This window comes from Spermophilus citellus (assembly GCF_964194105.1).
Source record: "Spermophilus citellus genome assembly, chromosome: 5".
NCBI lineage: Eukaryota > Metazoa > Chordata > Mammalia > Rodentia > Sciuridae > Spermophilus > Spermophilus citellus.
In genome coordinates this window covers 3,961,101-3,981,600 of record NC_138186.1, presented here as the reverse complement: position 1 = coordinate 3,981,600, position 20,500 = coordinate 3,961,101, and positions in this window count along the sequence as shown.

Sequence of the window (20,500 nt, the reverse complement as noted above, 5' to 3'; positions counted from 1 at the left end):
CCTGAGCGCTTCAGGGTTCTCTTGGCAGAGCACCTCCCAGGGAACAAGTGGACTTCCCAGGACCTTGTGGTGGCGGGAGAGGAAGTGGAACTGGTGGGTGGGCACGGCCTGAGAAGCTGGATAATACACTGAGCCGAGGGTCTGGAAGCAAGAAGCCCCAGCCCAGAAGGTCAGTAGGTCCTTCAGCTGCACAGGCCTGTCGTGGCAAGGATCTGTGAGTGACGAGCAGGCTTCCCAGGGAGGAGGCCGGGAAAGGAAGGAGACCACCAAGTGCACAGAAGCAACAGGGATGATTGCAGCACGGCCCACGTGAGCAGGGCCTAGCCACTTTTGGAGATCCTTGCATCAGCCTCCCTTTCCTCTTCCCTCCCCCCACACGTTTGGATACTGGTCTTGCTCGCCACAAAGAGCACTCCCTTTCATCAGGGTTATTCTGATGGAAGCAGAAGTGGGACCTGGTGACTGCTGAGGAGGTCCAGGAGTGAGTGACAGCTGTGGGGGAGACACTGTAGGAAACGGACCCATCTGGGCTGGACTCCCGGGGACCGGGAGCAGCAATGAGCATGGCACCACCCGAGGGTCTGCAGAGTCCAGGTGCGTCTGATGGGGTAGTCTGCGTTTCCATCACGTCAGGAAGAGCCACAGGACTCCAGCACAGACTTTCCCTTGTGTCTGGCTGCTTTCCTGGCTCTCTGTGAGAAGCTGCAGGACATGTCAGCCTCTCTGCTCCTCGGGTTCCTGAGTTCTAAACTGGAAATCATTTTCTGTCATTGTTCACGATTGTTGGAAGGGTTAGAGGATGCTGTTAGATATGTCATTTTGCACCTCCGAGTCCTAACAAATGCTGCATGAGAAGTAGGAATGGAAACCAAGTTTGATATACAGTTCATGATGCAATCAGGGAGGCCTTTGAAGCTGTGATTCATCTCTAGATAGGATATTATGTCATGGGAAATGGTCGCTTGGTGACAGCTAGGAACAGAGAATGTCATCGTTGTGCTCAACCAAAGACCACCAGGGAAACAGCTGTGGCCATTGTTCATGGCAGCGATGGCTGTAGGATGTTTCAGTAAAGGAACGGGAGGACTCAGAGGACTTGTTTGTGGATTGGATGGTGTGGGGAGAAAGCCGGGTGTTCCCTGGGTTGGGTGCTGTCAGGAAGTGGGGTACAATTGCCTTAACAGCCATCATCAGAAGGCGAGAAGATTAGAGAAGGATCAAGCTATAAAGGAAAAGGGGCAACAGTCACATATCAGCCAGTATTTGAGCTCGTGTTTTTCACTCTATTCAGAGATGGGAACACGACTTTGTCTTGACCCATCACAGCCTGCTGCAGTGTTGATGTCCCATGAAGGTCCAGCTCTGAGTATCAGGGAACCTCCCACCAACAAGACCCAACCGAAAGAAGCAGGCCACATCCCATGTGTCAGCCCAGCTTCTGGGGGTGTCAGATGTCATTTCTGTGTGTGTGTGTGTGTGTGTGTGTGTGTGTGTGTGTGTGTGATTATACTTAAAATTGATGAAGGGGAGAGACACTAGACCTGTATTGCCTCATACCAGATCAATCAGTGACAAGGAGAACTTGAACCCCAGCATCAGTGGGAGGATCAGAAATGGTGGAAACAGGATCCCTGTGATGTAGGGTTAGTTGGACAGGAGTTCAAAGACATCTTTAAAACTTAGACTTCATGACTTAATGCTTTTGTTGAACAGGTCCCAGTAATGATTCTCTATTGTGATAGTGACATAAAGAATCATCCAAATTTTCAACTTAGAATAATTCTTGTCAAGTCTCAATTTCTCAGAACCCTGGTTTTCTGCAAAATGGCCTGCCATGCCTGCCCTTGCTTTGCAGGCTGGCACAGGAAGAGCAAGTTAGCATTTTACTTCTGCGCCTGGTGCCAACCATGATTGGTCTTTTTTTCAACGTGTAGATCCCATTCTTAAAAAGATGTAGAGCCTGGAGCAGTGGCACATGCCTGTAATCCCAGCAGCTTAGGAGGCCAAGGCAGGAGAATCACAAGTTCAAAGCCAGCTTCAGCAACTTGGTGAGGACCTAAGCAACTTAGCAAGACCCTGTCTCAAATAAAATAGGAAAAAGTCTGTTGGTGTGGCTTCATGGTTAAACACCTCTGGGCCAATCCCCAGTACCAAAAATAAATAAGTGAATGAATGAATGAATAAATAAATAAATAAATGTAGATTTTTAAAATGAGTAAAATGAGTACTGGTTCCTGATCCTTCATAACATGTGTTACCTAAAAGTGCCCTCCTGGGCAGAATGAATTGTATAAAGTTCTATTGCTTCCAAGCAGGGTACTCACAGCTACAAATGTTAGTCCTGACTCAGGTTAGCCCTTGGTATGGCAAGGCCTTGTGAAGCAGTAACTCATCATCCAGTCTCAGCCCTCAAAGCAACAATGGTTTTGACGGCTTCTGCATGTTCTGACACAGAAAGGTTTCCAAGAAGCCATGACAGTGCAGCAGAGGTGACTTGTAATATTGCCTGTTTTATAGGTGCAGTGGTCCTCCACTGGTATTTTTTGTCTTCAAAGATGCATAGAGAAGTGGACTTCTTAAACTGTCTAACCACGCGCCCGAGCGAGCGCACTGTCTTCCGTGCATTCATCTGTAACACTGTCATAGGAGACCACTCGGGTCCACTCCCTGCACAGGAAAGCAGGACTTCTACAGCCGATGCAAAGCGCAGCCTCCACGGGCCACGCAGCAGCTCTCTCACGCACCCAGTATAAACAGCATGCGCTAACAGGTTAATAAAGAAAAACACAGCTCGCGGCTTTGGGATATTACTCCTGTGGCTTATCATCAACAGATGACTGTAAATTACACACAGATACTGACAACCTGACCATATTCTTCCTTCTAAAATTAGTTTTCCTCCAATGTATATGTTTGGGAACATCTGGAGAGTAAGTTTGATGCAATTTTGGCAACATAATCATCCCTTGGTATCTGGAGTGATTGGTTCCCACAGAGACCCACATTCATGGATGCTGAGGTCCCTCATCTAAAGTGGCAGAGTATTTGTTGTCACCTACACACATACTCCCATGTTCTTTAGTACATTTCCAGATTACTTACACTACCAAATACAATGTAAATGCTATGACATTAGTTGTCACACTATACAATGGTTGTATTGTCTAGGGAACAATCACAAGAAAAAATCTGTATGTGTTCGGTACGGTTTTGCAAGTATTTTTCTGATTTTTTTTTTTTTTTTTTTTTGCCATTAGTGAATTTGTGGAGTCTATAGAAACACAGGGCTTACTGTGTACACAATATCTGGGATCATTTACATTTATCATGACCCCATGGTGAATCCTTCCAAGACTCTGTCATGGTCCCTGGGATGGAAACTAAACTTGCGCACAGTGCACCTGCGGTTGTGTGGATCTGGCCCCTGGGCATCTGACCAGCCTCTCACTACTGACACTCCTGTCACCCCCTGGAGGGGCAGCTTGGTATTGCTCCTCAGTGTCCTAGCTTCCTCTTTGACACGGGTGCCCACCCCTGGCCTGCTGCACTTCATACTCCATGGCAGCCTCTCCCACCATGCTTTCCTCTAGATTCACATTTCCTTATAAAAAAGTCTGGCTGCTTCCAGTCTATTCCACATGTGCATCTCGTGCCACCTACCTCTAAATGACACATGGCGGTGGACAGAAACTTCCCTGGAGTCAAGGCAGATGCTCCCTTCATACCCGGTTGCAGACATTGGCTCAGCACCCAACTTGATCCTAAGATCCCATCTGACCTTCTCTTATTTCCTAAAACACCCACTAATGTTTACCAGCTCCCAAGCTCTACTTTAGAAAAAATCACAATCATTCCATTTTTGCAAGGAAGGAGCAACTTTATTTGTGCACCCGAGATCCCTTTTTACATCAGTTTACATCAGGGGATGTCTCCAGCTCCCTTGGAGGCCCAAAGCAATTATATAGCAGGAATCAGTAAGTGCAAAAAGCTGCAGTAGAACTGGATTTAGAATGCTTTTTAATTGAGAAAAGTGTGTGTGTGTGTGTGTGTGTGTGTGTGTGTGTGTGTGTGTGGTCCACCAGCTGCAAGAGTAGTACATGTAGGAGTCGAGCAGAGACCAAAGATGTCAATGAGAAAAATATGAGATAGAACAAACACATTCCCTCTCTGAATACTTTGAATGACTCAGAGAAATTATTGCAAATGCCAAGGCTAAGGACCATTCAAAATGTCTGTCCCTGGTGAATCTGCCTTTAAAAATAAGAAAAGCAAAGGGAAACTGGTGAGGTTTGGGAATAATGCTTCTGTCTTACTGTCAGCAAGGAGCATGGAGAACCAAAGAAAAATAAAGCCCCAGAGCTGAGTGAGGTGGAGAGAGAGAGAGAGAGCTGCGTCCTCAGAAAGCAGGTCTGAGAGGTTGGAAGACTCGCAGGACAGATTCGCAGAGGACAGTGCGACCTCCAAGAGCAGAGCAGGACGCCTGCGGGGCTCATCACTCCTGGGGACCGCATCAGGAAGGGGTGGATTCAGTCTCCATTGTGTCAGGAGCTGATGCTGGGCCCTCCAGGAAGCCTATCAAGAGAAGAGGGAGGAAGACCTCCATTAATGACCTGGAATGTCTCCTCCGTGGGGGCCAAAATAGAGGCAGCAACTGCGAGCCAGCCTTTAAAGGCGAGCCAAATAAGAGCTTTCAGGAAATGGCCCCTTGAAGACTGGGAATCTTTCCCAAGTGATTACATAACATTTCGGATGATTTGAAAGGTAAAGCTGGGACTATCGGCTCAGAATTATTAAAGCATTCATTTATGAGCATTAGATATTGTGTGTGGGCGTCCCTGCTGTCCCAGGGCCACACCCCGAAGGGTAAGCAAACAGGGTTATAAGGCCACAGAGAACACTCACCGTGGTTTTGGAAGGTGAGGAACGTTCCATGCAGACTCTGTCAGGCCCTGTTGGGGGCTGGCGCATGGCGATTGCGCGGTGGGACACCCATTCTGCATTTCAGTCCTGGGGGCTGGAGTGAATAAAATGTTGATCGGGATGATTGCTGCATATGTGGGGACTGGCCACACCTTCAGGAAAGAAGTGAAGAGGAGGTGAGGACACTTGTAAGATTTGTCTACTTTTAAAACATCTCCCAATACCTACCCTGTGATACCCACGTACATGGCCAGCCTGGGTTAAGTGGCCTGTCCCTGTGGGAGTGTGTGAGAGGTGAACGGTTTAGTCAAACTGGAGCTCTGTTAGGGAGTTAGATGGCAGTAACGTGTGTTGAGCTGGAGAAAACCCTGGGCCAACAACTGATGTGTCCAAAATTAGGACTCATTTATTTCCAATCTCTCAGGATGAAGGATCACAGAAGAAAAAGTTTAGAAAAATACTTAAAAAAAAAATACTTAAAAAAAATACTTCTCAAAAAAAAATGTGTCAGGGCCAGGAAAGGTGATACTCAGATCTAGTTAAACATGCCAGTCTGTCACGAGGTCACGAAGTAGGTTTTCTAATCAAGCCTGTGTGTGTGTGTGTGTGTGTGTGTGTGTGTGTGGTGTGTGTTGGGTGTGAGTTGTTACCAAATGTATCCCAAGTCAATGCAGCTCCAGGGCATGGCTGCTCAGTGTTTCAGAGAAAAACTAGAAATCGAGAGATTGAAAATATGCTAGATGAAAATACACCCCAAAGAATGGGGCGACTCTCATTGCAAATTTTGAACAACTGGAGATAGTGGGATTACGCTAGTGCTACCCACTGAGAAAGAAGACTTTTTCTCTCCAGCACAGAGAATTTAAATAGTGCCATAATTAATTCCATGGTGAGGTATTTCTCCTTAATGAATATTAATTTACGAGTCTTGAAGGCTAGACCCCCGGGATAGAATGATTGGCAACCTGGTGAGCCTCAAACAAAGAGTTTTCTTAATTCCATCTGCCCTCTATCGCTCAGATATCACTGAGTCTTCGGCAAGGGTAAGATGGGTCTAGCTTAATTGTGTTTCTGGAAACTTCCTTTTGCTGAGGGTAACTGATACCAGGCTTGGAGAACAGCTTAGTGGGTCCATTTTGTGAGTGTGAGGCTTGAGGATAGATATTCCTTGTGCCCAGCACATGCCTTACAAGCAGGGAGCCCTGGAAATTGACAGGAGTGACGCGCTATCAGAGGCACCCTCGGCTCCCCACCCTCTCCCTTGAGAGACAGACAGGAGGAGGCTGCTGACCCTGACGCAGAGCCCGTCTGTCCAGCTGAGATTTAGAGGATTAAAAATACATCCAGTGATGACTTCTAGAAGATATTTAGACTTCCTTTTAACTTAATATCTTTAAACAAGAAAACTGGTTTGAGAATTTATTGTATTTGGATATTCACCTGTGCCAGCTCACCCCATGTTTATTGTGGTGAGCCACAAGCAAATATACGATGTATGGCACCTTTGGTTGTAAAGTGACATGACGCCAGCTAGCCACTGAGATGATTATGTTAAGATTTACATTCTTATGGAAATTGGACTCCCGCTGTTCACCTTGACCTGCTACCGGACTCTTGTTACGGACTCATGTTACCAGACTCTTGGAGAGTTCCCATTGGTTGGGGAAGGATAGTAGGAGGAAATTCCGGGGGAAATCCGGGGGACCCCGGGTTCCGGGAGACGCGTGGTTCCGGTGGACGCCCGCGTGGGAGGACCGGGTTTGGCTTGCCGGCGGCGGTTTTTTCGAAATAAAGTTTTGTTCCTGCTTGAGTGGCTCGTGATTCTGTGCCCAGCCAAGACTGCGGCAACCTGAGTTTGGACTTTGATGTCTATGGACTTAGATTTGTAACAATCTTATTGTGATGTTTTCCTGTCTCCTTACGAAGATGACAGTGACAGGTATTGATATTTAAATACAGGGTATCTCTATATGGCTGACGTCTTGTTAGAATGTTTTTTCTTTTTATGTTGTCATTTAATTGAAGAGCAAAAGTTAGTGTAAACTGAGTTATACATTGGGGTAGGACGTACTTTAAAAATAAGTAAAAAGAATAAGGAGAATTTAGTTTTCCTCTAAAACAGGGGGGTCTGTACTTCATATATGATCCTGACCCACTCAGAGCCTAAAGCTTTCTAGAAGAAAACCCTGAGCAGCAGTGGTGGGTACCCCAGGGGGACAGACTCATCAAGAAGGGATGGGTCTGGCTTGATGGACAGTGGCTTGCCTCCTCTGAGTGGGTGGCCACATGGTCAGTGCAGTACAGCTTCAAGGCCCAAGTGCAATGAGTTGGGGAGAAATTGCTGAAATTTGGTGGGTGTCTAGTTTCTCCATCTCACTTGTGTACTTGGGGAAGCTTCACCTACAGTCATTGGCCTGCCCTCTCTCCTCACTGCTCCCTAATCTGTCCTCTTTCATTAGAGAACTGAATTATCATGTGTAGGCAGATTAGAAGAAATACCTGGCCATGGCTAGCTCGGGTCTTAGTGGATAGTGCTTCCCCCAAACTCAGGCCCACCTAGAACCTCAGAATGTGACCCGATTTGTAAGTGGATTGTTATGAATGCACTTGGTGAAAATGAAGCCATACTGCATCAGGGTGGTCTGTGGGTCCAGTGAGAGGTGGTGTCCTTAGGAGAAGAAAGCACCTGTGGAGGTAGCAAGTCCGAGGATGACACAGGTTGAGTGTGCCCTGATGCAGCTTTAAGCCACGGAGTGTCAAGATTGCTGGGAGCCCCCTGGAGGGGGACTGCTTCCTTCAGTCTTCAGAGAGAGCCTGGACCTCCCAACATCTCTATTCTGGGCTTTGAGACTCCAGAAAAGAATATGCTTCTATTACCGTCAGGCACCAAGTTTGTGGCATTTCATTCAGGCAGCCTTAGGAGATAGTGTCACTGTGTGTCTTCGAGGAGCCACGTCATTCTGCAAGAGACATGCACTCTAGTCTGCCCTCTGCCACGGGGTCAGCTCCCTGTGACAAAGGAATTGAAGAATACCATGTTAACCAGCCTTTTTAAATTGCAAATAAAAATGATCTGCAATTATCTTGGAGACAGAGTTGGTTTTTTTATATTAAGTTGTCTCTTAGTTGATTCTTTTTTAAAAATATATGTTTAGTTGTTGATGGACCTTTATGTTATTCATTTATTTATATGTGGTGCTGAGAATCAAACCCAGTGCCTCACATATGTGAGTCAAGCGCTCTACCACTGAGCCACAACCCCAGCCCATAGTTGATTCTTAATTTAAGAGAGGTGGAAAAAAAATTGTGTTGTCCCCTGAAAATCCCAACGCATCTCTATATCCACCAAATTTCAGTGTGTGTTGCCTTCTCCTTAGTTGACTCAGCAAGACCCCATCTGTCAGCTGAGCTTCAGGCTCAGGGGACCTAGACAAAAGGCATTAGTTTTCTCACAGTTCCAGAGGCTGGAAGTCCAGCATCCAGGTGCCATAGGGCTGGGTTCTGGTGAGGACGCTTCCTGGCTTGCAGGTGGCTTCCTTTTCAAATGGCCTTAAGATCTGAAATCTCTTCCTCTTCTTTTAGGGCATCTGTCACATCCTTTGACCTCGTTTATTCTCAATGGCCACATTTGGGGTTAGAGCATCAACACTTGCATTTGGGGAGACACAATTCTTTCACACTGTAATCACTTCCCTGATTTTTTTTCCTTCTGAATTCTTCAACCACAGCAGGATTTTAGGGACACAAAAATGACTTTATTCACCCTCTCTATGTGGGATTTCTTCATGATGCTCTTCCTGTTCAGGCTGAAGCTTTCTCCTACAGCTCTTGGCAGCCAACCCTATTTTCTTTTCTTTCTTTAAAGAAGTCAAAGTCATTATTATGTCTCAACAATCTGCCACATATTCCTAATTTGCCCCCATCTCTGCAGCCCAAATTCCTACCTTTACCTGCCTTGTTACACACACAGGAAAGAGCAAATATCTTCTGGCTTCTAGTGGCTTTTTGTTGTTGTTGTTGTTCTCTTGCATCTGGGCATTTTCACTGCTATTCCTTTATTTGAATATCTTTTCACCCCCATCCTCATCCCCGACCCACCACTGCCTTAACTTCTCTGTGGATATGTAGAACTAGCCAGTAGAATTTCCATGAAAAAATAAAGTTCTACAGTGTACTACCTTTGCAAGTCTTCATTAGTATTCACCATAATTAATTTAATTTACTGCAATAGGGGATTCAATAATTAATTTCTAAAAATCTCATTAATAATTAGCATTAACATATGAAAACATTTAATAAGAAATAGTAAGGGTTCCAATACAGATCAACTCATCGTGCAATGGATCTGTTTTTCTATTAAAACTGAATGAAAAAGTATTTCCCCAAAGAAGGCCTGTACTCTGACCACGTTCTCCTCTTGATTTAGGGGTTCTCTCCTTACAACCCATAGGACTGTAGAATGGTGTCCTCAGTGGATTTGTGAGGGAAAGGGGGGAAAGAAATGAAACCAAGACAAGAATAAGAGTGAAGAGGCCCATCGGCAGTTCTCGGTCTCCAGCCACAGGGACTACTCTGTGCCCTCCCCCAGGGGACAGGGCAATCTGGCAGACGATGGGAAGGCACCAACCAACCGTGGATCACAGCCCAGGACAGCGGGGTGTGCGTACAGGCTGACACCGCACATTCCCAAACGACTTGGCTCCGAGTTCTTCTCTCTGCTGTCTTGTCTGGTTACGTGGAGAAAACCCATAGGGCCCTAAATTCAGACCCCAAAGAAATGAGGGAGGCTATCTTCAAAAGAACATGGGGAATATAAGCCATATTTCACCACTAGAAATTACGACAGACATGTAAATACACATTTTTCTTTATATAAGTCATTGTTATATTAGTATCTTAAATATTTTACATATATTTGCAAATGAATGCATTTTTGTTATTTGAGTTCAATGTCAAATTCCATCCTATGTTGTTTTTATTTTTTTTTTTTTTTTGGATTTTATTTATTTATTTATTTATTTATTTATTTTTTTTATTGGTTGTTCACAACATTACAAAGCTCTTGACATAACCCACTTCATACATTGGACTGAAGTGGGTTATGAACCCCCAATTTTACCCCAAATGCAGCTTGCAGAGTCACATCGGTTACACCTCCACATTTTTACATAATGTCCTATTGGTAATTGTATTCTGCTACCTTTCCTATCCCCTACTATCCCCACTCCCCTCCCCTCCCAGCTTCTCTCTCTACCCCATCTACTGTAATTCATTTCTCTCCTTGTTTATTTTCCCATTCCCTCACAACCTCTTGTATGTAATTTTGTATAGCAATGAGGGTCTCCCTTCATTTCCATGCAATTTCCCTTTTCTCACCCTTTCCCTCCCATCTCATGTCTCTGTTTAATGTTAATCTTTTCTTCCTACTCTTCCTCCCTGCTCTGTTCATAGTTGCTCTCATTATATCAAAGACGACATTTGGTATTTGTTTTTTAGGGATTGGCTAGCTTCACTAAGCATAATCTGCTCTAGTGCCATCCATTTCCCTGAAAATTCTATGATTTTGTCATTTTTTATTGCTGCATAGTACTCCATTGTGTATAGATGCCACATTTTTTTTATCCATTCATCTACTGAGGGGCATCTGGGTTGGTTCCACAGTCTAGCAATTGTGAATTGTGCTGCTATGAACATCGATGTGGCAGTATCCCTGTAGCATGCTCTTTTAAGGTCTTCAGGGAATAGTCCAAGAAGGGCAATAGCAGGGTCAAATGGTGGTTCCATTCCCATCTTTCCCAGGAATCTCCAAACTGCTTTCCAAATTGGCCGCACCAATTTGCAGTCCCACCAGCAATGTACAAGTGTACCCTTTTCTCCACAGCCTCTCCAGCACTTATTGTTGTTTGACTTCATAGTGGCTGCCAATCTTACTGGAGTGAAATGGTATCTTAGGGTGGTTTTGATTTGCATTTCTCTGACTGCTAGAGATGGTGAGCATTTTTTCATGTACTTATTGATTGATTGTATATCCTCCTCTGAGAAGTGTCTGTTCAGGTCCTTGGCCCATTTGTTGATTGGGTTATTTTTTGTCTTATTGTCTAATTTTTTGAGTTCTTTGTATACTCTGGATATTAGGGCTCTATCTGAAGTGTGAGGAGTAAAGATTTGTTCCCAGGATGTAGGCTCCCTGTTTACCTCTCTTATTGTTTCTCTTGCTGAGAAAAAACTTTTAAGTTTAATTAAGTCCCATTTGTTGATTCTTGTTGTTAACTCTTGTGCTATGGGTGTCCTATTAAGGAATTTGGAGCCCGACCCCACAATTTGTAGATCGGATCCAACTTTGTCTTCTATCAGATGCAGAGTCTCTGGTTTGATATCAAGTTCCTTGATCCATTTTGAGTTAACTTTTGTGCATGGCGAGAGAAAGGGGTTCAGTTTCATTTTGTTGCATATGGATTTCCAGTTTTCCCAACACCATTTGTTGAAGATGCTATCCTTCCTCCATTGCATGCTTTTAGCCCCTTTATCAAATATAAGATAGTTGTAACTTTGTGGATCAGTCTCTGTGTCCTCTATTCTAAACCATTGGTCCACCCGCCTGTTTTGGTACCAGTACCATGCTGTTTTTGTCACTATTGCTTTGTAATATATTTTGAAATCTGGTATCGCTATACCGCCTGATTCACACTTCCTGTTTAGAATTGCTTTTGCTATTCTGGGTCTTTTATTTTTCCATATGAATTTCATGATTGCTTTGTCAATTTCTACAAGAAATGCCGTTGGGATTTTGATTGGCATTGCATTAAACCTATAGAGAACTTTTGGTAATATCGCCATTTTGATGATGTTAGTTCTGCCTATCCATGAACAGGGTATGTTTTTCCATCTTCTAAGATCTTCATCAACTTCTCTCTTTAGGGTTCTGTAGTTTTCATTATATAAATCTTTCACCTCTTTTGTTAGGTTAATTCCCAAGTATTTTATTTTTTTTGAGGATATCTTGAATGGAGTGTTTTTCCTCATTTCCGTTTCCGAAGATTTGTGGCTGATATACAGAAATGCCTTTGATTTATGCGTGTTGATTTTATATCCTGACACTTTGCTGAATTCATTTATTAGTTCCAGTAGTTTCTTTGTAGACTCTTTTGGGTCTTCTAGGTATAGAATCATGTCATCTGCAAATAGTGATAATTTAAGTTCTTCTTTTCTAATTTTTATGCCTTTAATTTCTTTCGTCTGTCTAATTGCTCTGGCCAGTGTTTCGAGAACTATATTGAATAGAAGTGGAGATAGAGGGCATCCCTGTCTTGTTCCGGATTTTAGAGGGAATGCCTTCAACTTTTGTCCATTCAGAATGATGCTGGCCTGAGGCTTAGCATAGATAGCTTTTACAATGTCAAGGTAGGTTCCTGTTATCCCTAATTTTTCTAATGTTTTGAACATAAAGGGATGCTGTACTTTGTCAAATGCTTTCTCTGCATCTATCGAGATGATCATATGGTTCTTATCTTTAAGTCTATTGATGTGGTGAATAACATTTATTGATTTCCGTATGTTGAACCATCCTTGCATCCCAGGGATGAATCCTACTTGGTCATGGTGCACAATTTTTTTGATGTGTTTTTGTATTCGATTCGCCAGAATTTTATTGAGGATTTTTGCATCTAGGTTCATTAGAGATATTGGTCTGTAGTTTTCTTTCTTTGAGGTGTCTTTGTCTGGTTTCGGAATCAGGGTGATGTTGGCCTCATAGAATGAGTTTGGAAGAGCTCCCTCTTTTTCTATTTCCTGAAATAACTTGAAAAGTATTGGTTTTAATTCTTCTTTAAAGGTTTTGTAAAACTCCGCTGTATATCCATCTGGTCCTGGGCTTTTCTTGGTTGGTAGTCTTTTGATGGCTTCTTCAATTTCATCCATTGATATTGGTCTGTTCAAATTGTGTGTATCCTCCTGACTCAGTCTGGGCAAATCATATGACTTAAGAAATTTATCGATGTCTTCACTATCTTCTATTTTGTTGGAATATAGGTTTTCAAAATAATTTCTAATTGTCTTCTGTATTTCTGTAGGATCTGTTGTAATATTGCCTTTTTCATCCCGTATGTTAGTAATTTGTCTTCTCTCTCTTCTTCTCTTCGTTAGCATGGCTAAAGGTCTGTCGATCTTATTTATTTTTTCGAAGAACCAACTTTTAGTTTTGTTAATTTTTTCAATAGTTTCTTTTGTTTCAATTTCATTGATTTCCGCTCTAATTTTAATTATTTCTAGCCTTCTGCTACATTTGCTGTTGTTTTGCTCTTCCTTTTCTAGGGCTTTGAGGTGAAGTGTGAGCTCATTTATTTGTTGGTTTTTTCTTTTTTTGAGGAATGACCACCAGGCGATGAATTTTCCTCTTAAAACTGCTTTCATTGTGTCCCATAGATTCCGATATGTTGTGTCTGTATTTTCATTTATCTCTAAGAATTTTTTAATTTCCTCCTTTATGTCTTCTGTAACCCATTGATCATTCAGTAACATATTGTTCATTTTCCATGTGATGTAGGATTTTTCCTTCCTTCTTTTATCATTGATTTCCAGTTTCATTCCATTATGATCAGATAAAATGCATGGTATTATCTCCACCCCTTTATATTTACTGAGGGTTGCCCTATGGCATAATATATGGTCTATTTTTGAGAAGGAGCCATGTGCTGCTGAGAAAAAGGTATATCCATTTGATGATGGTTGATATATTCTATATATGTCAGTTAAGTCTAGGTTGTTGATTGTGATATTGAGTTCTATAGTTTCTTTATTCAATTTTTGTTTGGAGGATCTGTCCAACGGTGAAAGAGGTGTGTTGAAGTCACCCATAATTATTGTGTTGTGGTCTATTTGATTCTTGAACTTGAGGAGAGTTTGTTTTATGAATGTCGCAGCACCATTGTTTGGTGCATAAATATTGATAATTGTTATGTCTTGTTGGTGAATGGTTCCTTTTAACAGTATATAATGACCTTCTTTATCCCTTTTGATTAACTTAGTCTTGAAGTCGATTTTATTCGATATGAGGATGGCCACTCCTGCTTGCTTACGAGAACTGTGTGCGTGGTATATTTTTTCCCATCCTTTCACCTTCAGCCTGTGTATGTCTCTTCCAATCAGATGTGTCTCCTGGAGGCAGCATATTGTTGGATTTGTTTTTTTAATCCATGATACCAGCCTATGTCGCTTTATTGGAGAGTTTAGGCCGTTAACATTCAGAGTTACTATTGATATATGGTTTGAACTTCCATCCATGTTTGAATGTTTATCCTTTTTTTTTTTTTTCAATATTTAGTTTGTTTCTCCGTGATTATCTTTCCCCTCGCCCTCTGTCTTTACTGAGGCACTTCCCACTGATGGTTTTGGTTATTGTTTTTCATCTCTTCCTCGTGTAGTGTTTTGCTCAAAATGCTTTGCAATGCAGGTTTTCTGGCTGCAAATTCTTTTAGCTTTTGTTTATCATGAAAGATTTTTATTTCATTGTCGTATCTGAAGCTTAATTTTGCTGGATACAGAATTCTTGGTTGGCATCCATTGTCTTTCAGTGTTTGAAATACGTTGTTCCAGGATCTTCTCGCTTTCAGTGTCTGTGATGAAAAATCTGTTGTCAACCTTATTGGTTTACCCCTAAATGTAATCTGTCTCTTTTCTCTTGTAGCTTTTAATATTTTCTCCTTGTTCTGTATATTGGATAGCTTCATAACAATGTGTCTTGGCGTTGGTCTACTGTGATTTTGTGTGCTCGGTGTCCTGTATGCATCTACAATTTGTATATCTGTTTCCTTTTTTATTTCTGGAAAGTTTTCTGTAATTATCTCATTCAGCAGGTTATTCATTCCCTTGGCATGAATCTCTGTGCCTTCCTCTATCCCGATGACTCGTAAGTTTGGTTTTTTTAAGTTATCCAAAATCTCTTGGATGTTTTTCTCGTGATTCTTAACCAGCCTATCTGAGTTGGCTAGACTCTTTTCAAGTTGATATATTTTGTCTTCATTATCTGACGTTCTGGCTTCTACTTGCTCCACTCTGTTAGTGATACTCTCGATTGAGTTTTTAATTTGGTTTATCGTTTCCTTCATTTCTAGAATTACTGTTTGATTATTTTTTATAATCTCTATCTCCTTATAAAGATGCTTAACTTCTTCTTTTAGCTGTTTATGTAACTCATTCTCAATGTGTTCTTTCGCTGCTTGAATTTGCTGTCTCGTATCCTCTTTGAGGTTCCATTCCATCTGTCTAAGGTGTTCCTTGAGGTCTTTATATGACCATTTTTCTGATGACTCTAGGTCCTCCTGAGTATTTAGGCTGTCCTGCATTGCTTGTACTCCTCTTCTTCCTTGCTTCTTGAAGCTGCTCATGTTGCTTCTTGTTCTGGTTGACTGCTGGGTTACTGTTATTTTCCTAAAAATTTATTTGATGCTAGGGAGGAAAGGTATTAGAAGGGAAGGGAAGGAGTCACTAAGGAGAATGAGAGTAGGCAGGTAGAATTCAAGGAAGGGGGGATAAGAAAAATGAAAAGAGAAAAGAAGAAAGAAATAGGAACTAAAAAAGAACAAAAATTTAAAAAAATATTAATAATAATTAAAAAAAATAAATAAAATTGAGATTAGAAGAGAAAGAAGGAGAAAAAAAAGAGAAAAGAAAGAAAAAACAAGATTGAAAAATGAAGATGAAAGAAAAACCCTAATCAATCAAAAAAAAAAAAAAGAAAAAAGAAAAAAAAAACAATAAAAAAGACTAATAAATGCTGTCTTAGAGTTTGATTAACTTCTCTTCCACTAGGTGGCGCTGTGCCCCCCAGGTCAAGTCTTTCCCGTCAGTACGCGGGAACCAATCACTGTGCAGCAGCTCCTCCCAGACTGGGCGAGTCTCCAATCCTGAGTGCCTAGGGCCTCCTCTTGTGTCCAAACACTTCCACTTTTCCTCTAGCCAGGCCCCTCTCACCACAATACTGGTTACAGGCCGGGTCTGCTGCTCCCAGGAGCCCTGTTTTCATGAACGACTGGGCTCACTCCTCCAGATTGCCATTCCCTCAGACCCTAAGCTTGTAGAGCTTGGTGCTGAGAATCCTCAGCGAATTTTGCTTGCCCTCCTGTAGCCACACCCCCGTAGCTGGTGCAAGAGACCTCAACAGCCATCCCTGGAGGGAGCGGCAGTCCCGCAGCACCTCTGACTCCCTTGGGCTGGCTGTAGCACTCTCGGGAGAGCTGGGAGGGGCTCTTAAGGTTTCCCTGATGCGTGGGGAGGGAGAACCAGGAGACCACACACCTGCTGCAGCAGGCTTCAATGAATTTATCTCCTCCGCCGCAGTCCTGCCACGCCAGCCCTCTGTCACAGTGGTGTCCTCAGCAAACGGCTGCAGTTCGCCTCCCCCTGCCGGGCGACCAATGCCTCGAGCGGGTCCCCACTGTCTCCCAAGCCCCGCCTGGACCCTGCGGCCACTACCCACGAAGGCCCGGCAGGCATCCACCTCCGGGGAATGAGAAGCGCTGACCAGCCGCCTCAGCCGGATAGCTTAATGCTGAGTCGCAGCTGTCTGTCTTAGCTTTTCAGACGCGGTGGTGCGGGGCACGGAACAGGAGGGGCTTACTCACTTCCCGCCGCCAACTTTCTCCTCTCGCTATTTCGGGATGATGGCGGGGTGCTGGCTCACTCTCTCCGGTGTGTCTCTGCTTCGAGCTCCCGCGCCTCTCTCCGCCGCGGTTTCTACAGCCGGCGCTGCCCTGTTCGCTCTTTCCGCCCCCGGCGTTCCCGGCTTCTAGCTGCACCGCGGCCCGGTCCGTGTCTTTATGGCTCGTGGCGCCCGGGGCCGGGGAGGCGACGGCCTGACTCCGGCAAGTATCACAGTCCCCAGGCCCCGAGTCCCGGCGGCCACACACCGACACTTCTTATAGACCTACCAGATCCCTGCAGGACCCCTCTTCATGGAATTCTGCTAGAAGTTCCTCAGTGTGAAGACTGCCGCTGTTCCAAAGGGTCCTTTTGATCCCGTTAGTGCAGAGACATCAGAGTCCCTGCTTCCTCCTCGGCGGCCATGTTCCAACCCTACCCTATGTTGTTTTTAATGGATCTGTTCAAATCAAAGCTCCTCTATGCCTTTCTGGTTCAAGCGATTTGGAAAGAAAGATCCTCGAATGGAAAATAGCTGACCAGGAAGAGAGCTGGCCCCAGCACAGCCCTTCACACTGTGTTAAAATCACTCGTTCACCTCATTTCCCCACCTGGAGAGAAAGAAAGAGTACTGTCTTCTCTCCATGATTTAGCATCCCAAGTTAAATCCTAACAAAAAGAATAAATATTTTGTGAAAGATAGGAAACCATTAATGGGTTAGTGATCTCTGTTACTCAGTTTCCAAACCTGCTGATTGCTTCCATGCTCATCAATGTTAAACGACTTTAAAATTTGGAAATGTGGCCCAGGTTTCCCCCACTAACGCTGCACCATTTAAATACTAGGTAGAGACGGAGTGAGGCCTGACTTCCGTGATGCCCAGAGGCAACAGACGCGTGAGCTGCTTCCAGACTTTACTTCCTACTTGCTAAGGGCATCCTGCGAAGCAGTTCGCTTACTCCTGAATGAACATCAGGCAACAGGTTTGAAAGGTTACCATCCTAGTTATGCTATTGCTGTCGATTGGCTTTGACCTAAATTGCGTTCATTTATGAAGGACAAAGGGAAAAAGATTTAGAATTGAAATAATTCCTACAAAGATGCTCCTATTTGAAGTAAGAAAGTCAGGCTTGAAAACTTCATAGGACACAATTGGAGGAAAATAATCTGTGACAAAAACCCATTCCTCAAGCAGATACACATTTAGACTGGAGCATTATCTGCAGAAGGGAGGAGCTGCCACAGGCCTCTGCTGAGTTTATTCTCACTAATGTTCCTAACAAACATTCATCGACGGCCAGGTGCCCTGACCGGGAATGGAGAATCAAGAGATTTCAAAATGAAGGCACAGATAGGCGCAGGAAGAAAAGACGCGGTAATGAGATGAGTGGACTGTTGGGAGCTCTGGAGGCAGGGTAATGCTATTAAGCTGGAACAGTTACACTGCACATCAAAATGAGAACTCTCAGCTGGCCAGGGGCAAATCAGTTAGGAAAACCAAGGGAAATGGGAGCGTCAGAAGGGCTGATTGCAAACCACAGGCAGAGGATGTAGAGGGTTTCTGTGAAGACAGATGAAACCAGCATATGATGTTGGTAAAGCTGTATGAGTCGGAAGTCAGGAGTCAGGACCTGAAGTTCTGAGATTTTATTCTAAGATTTAGGACTCAAGGCAAGTTATCTAGCATGTAGTTTCATCGCTACAATTGAGAAGATGGTTATTTTTATGGATGCTAAGTTGAGCTGAGCTAAGGTAAGTGAGACACAGCACGGTGCCTGGTACAGACACGTGGTCAATGGATGTCATAAAAGCGTATGTCCCTCTTCTGACGACTGCACACACAGTCTTCACTCAGCGGGCACTTGGATGGTGCTTTGCGTGTGCGCCTACACACTTGCCCACTCTGTGAAATACAAAAAGTTGGCTTCTTTGTCTATAACAAAGAGGGCTCCATTATATGAGTCTGTGGAATCCAGAGAGAGAAGCCAAGTAGAAGAAGAGTTTAAAAATGACTAATGTACAGGCCCAAAGGTAAAGCCTTCCAGATTACGCTGAAGAGACAGTGTTCTGCAGTTCACCTGTAGGGATTTCACCGGCACCCTGTAACTTCAGCAGGAGGTCCACTGTGCACTGTCAGTCACAGATCTCATGCTGTGCAGAGGAGTTCAAAGCAGTGAGCAGAAGAGATGAGATCCTAACCTGTGAGCTTGGTGAAGAAGTCCCTGAGCTGTGACAGCTGCAGAAGCACAGGAGACCCTCACCTTCTGGCTGCACCCATGCCCTCTCCTGCTCTCAGTTCTGCCCGGAGCCCTTGCGCTCGCCCGCTCCCTGCCATTCCAGACCCGTTGCTCCTGCTCCTTACCTTTTGTTAAGTGACCTGGATTATCCAGCCAGGATCTGAGAACCAGCACCTCGCCAGCCTCCTTGAAGAAAAGAACACAGGAGGCTTTCAAATAAGTCAGATCCTGGGGGACCCTCACCCTGAGATAATTTCTGGGTAGAACTTGTAATTTTAAACCTGTGTTCCACATTTGTTATGATGATAAGGACATTGTGAAAACTCCTTTTAACATTAAACCAATTTACTTCTTGCATTCTATGATCTTTCATTCCCTTTCTACCATATCTGGATGGGAGAGACTCTTAATGGGTAAAAATGGACCTTTCTGTGACATAGGATGGAGGGTTACTTTGCTACATTGTTGTACTTTCCTGGTGTCATTATCAACCATGTTGGGGGCCTTCCAAAGCATCATACCTGAAAACTTTCTAGAATGTCATCCTGAGAATTCGGGGTGCAAGGGGAGATTTAAGCACAGGAAAATAAAATCATATTTCAGACCAAGTGCAGACGTTAATATCATCGTGACCGTCTTGGGGATCATTTGAATTTACACCTTTCAGATCAGCCATTGTCTTGCATCCGTTTCCTGACAGCCGGGTATTCCATCCTCTGATGCAATCCCACCATCTCCTCCAATAGCCTCTCAGTAACTCCCCATCAAGATTGCATGTGAAAACAATCTCCGACAATGATTATTTTCCTCATCTAAAATTATCTCCTTGAATCCACTATGGAAGAAATGATAGAGAAAAACAGGGAGAGGAGGGACACGGTACTTTATTTCTGAAACACCATCAACTGTAAGATGTTGAGAAGCATCCATTGATTTAATATTAGTATCACAGGAGAAAAACCTGGATAGGACTCCTCTCTAGCATTGAAGGGTTCATGAGAAAAGCATCTTAGAATGGGAAGAAATGTGTAGGTCTGACTGGGCTGTGCACACATCGCAGGCATTCATTTGTTTCCTCCCTCCCTCCCTCCCTCCCTCCCTTCCTTTCCTCCTTACCAGGGATTGAACCAAGGGTGCTGAACCACTGAGCCACATCCCCAGCTCTTTTTATATTTTATTTCGAGACAGGATCTCTCCAAGTTGCTCAGGGCCTCACTAAGTTGCTGCGGCTGGCTTTGAACTGTGATCCTCCTGCCTCGGCGTCCTGAGCCCCTGGGAGCCTCCTGAGCACACACAGCATGGGCCGCTGTGCCTGGCTCATTTATTCTTTAATAGTCCTGTGCTGCACTCCATTCTATCCCTTTTGCACGTGAGGGAAGTTTCGTTTACTTTATGAACCTTCTCGTGGTTGCAGAGCTTGTCAGGGAAAGGAAAGCTTATGTTCCTTAAACTCAACCGCCAAGTCCCAGTGCCATGGCAGGCGAATCACCTCGAGGGGACTGAGTGGAACATACGCTTAGGCGACATGCAATCCCACGGTCTCTTCCAATAGCCTCTCAGTAACTCCCCATCAAGATTGCACGAGGTTATTCCTAGAAGCAGTTAGTCCCCAGGTTAGAACCCCAAGTCCCCCTCGACCACGGCATTCTGTTCATTTACTTCTCACTTTCTTCACCCCCCAGTGCCTTCAAACTCTCTTTCCTCTTCA